The sequence below is a fragment of the Colobus angolensis genome, unplaced genomic scaffold (assembly GCF_000951035.1).
Source record: "Colobus angolensis palliatus isolate OR3802 unplaced genomic scaffold, Cang.pa_1.0 Scaffold18, whole genome shotgun sequence".
Classification (NCBI taxonomy): domain Eukaryota; kingdom Metazoa; phylum Chordata; class Mammalia; order Primates; family Cercopithecidae; genus Colobus; species Colobus angolensis.
The window spans coordinates 7,236,189-7,237,865 of record NW_012114932.1 but is presented as its reverse complement, the minus strand read 5'-3'; the positions used below and the strand labels follow the sequence as shown (position 1 = coordinate 7,237,865).

General features: G+C 48.4%; 1 pseudogene; it reads left to right on the top strand.

Moving 5' to 3' along the window:
* The first annotated feature begins 459 nt into the window (after positions 1-459).
* LOC105509783 lies at positions 460-959 on the top strand (annotated as a pseudogene).
* The last annotated feature ends 718 nt before the right edge of the window (positions 960-1,677 follow it).

Here is a 1,677-nt window from a genome sequence, read left to right as displayed (position 1 = left end):
CTTGAGATTTAGAGAATGGTGATGACTTTTCACAAGCATACTGTCTTCAGGCACTTGTTTAACAAAGCACACCCTGCACAGCCCAAAATCCTCTAAACCTTGAGTCACGACAGCCCGTGTCTCTTGCAAGGACAAGGTTGGGGGTAGGGTCACAGATTAACAGCATCTCAAATACAGAACAAAATGGAGTCTCTTATGTCTTCTTCTTTCTATATAGACGTGGTAACAGTCTGATCTTTCTTTTTCCCACAGAGATGGGGTTTCACCATGTTGGCCAGGATGGTCTCGGTCTCCCGACCTCGTGATCCGCCCACCTCTGCCTCCCAAAGTGCTGGGATTACAGGCGTGAGCTACTGCGCCCAGCCAAGTCTCAGTTTCTTCATGTGAAAAATTTTACCCATGGCATAAGATTTGTAAATATTCTTTCCAGCCCCGGCCCCAGACCCTACAGCCGCCGAGATGTTGATGCTTAAGAAGAACCAGATTGCCATTTATGAATTCCTTTTTAAGGAGGGAGTCATGGTGACCAAGAAGGATGTCCACACGCCTAAGCACCCAGAGCTGGCAGACAAAAATGTGCCCAATCTTCATGTCATGAAGGCCATGCAGTCTCTCAAGTCCGAAGGCTATGCGAAGGAACAGTTTACCTGGAGACATTTCTATTGGTAACTTACCAATGAGGGTATCCAGTATCTTTGTGATTACCTTCATCTCCCTCCGGACATTGTTCCTGCCACCCTATGCCACAGCTGTCCAAAGACTGGCAGGTCTCGGCCTAAAGGCCTGGAGAGTGAGCAACTTGCAAGACTCACAAGAGGGGAAGCCAACAGAGTTACCTACAGACAGAGTGCTGTGCCCCCTGGTTGCCGACAAGAAAGCTGAGGCTGGGGGCTGAGTCAGCAACTGAATTTCAGTTCAGGGGCAGATTTGGTCGTGGACGTGGTCAGCCTCCTCAGTAAAACTGGAGAGGATTATTTTGCATTGAATAAATTTATAGCCAAAAATAAAAAATAAAAAAAAAAGATGTGTGAATACTGAAGGAAGTAATAATTAGAAGGGCCAAATGCAATGCTAATACATAGTACACCTCCAATTAAAGCTAGTGATTGCCTTTATGTGCAGTTCTGGACACAGGTCTTGACCCATTGTGTCTGAATTTCTGTCCAGGAGCCTGCCTGGGATGCCAATTTCTCAGAACCTGGAAGCATTCTTTGCATCAGTCCTTAGAGATTGCATTTCTACTTCCACCTGCTGGCCTCCTGCACTACACATAGCTCACTGCTCCCCACTTTTTGACCTTGCCAGGGCCCCAGGGTGTTGGAAGGCCTTTCAGGAGTTCCATGGAAGCTGTCACTGCCCTAATCTCCTCTCGCCAGTTGGTCTGCCTTGATTACCCTCCCCCTGCTGTCTTCCCCAGATCCCCCTGGGACACTGAACCAGACTTTAGGTTTCTTCATTTCCTGTTTGAAGTTTCCCAGATCCCTGCCCACTCAGTGAGCCTGACTAGCCTCATGATTGAGCAGAGTAGTCTGGCCCTTAGGCCACCTGATGAGCCCCAGCAGGCACAGGACTTGCCTAGGAAAGACTCAGGGCATGCGTCCCACCCTGAGATCAGCACATTACCACTGTGTCACAATTCTGGCACCAGACTGAAGGCGGATGTTATAAGAAGCTTTT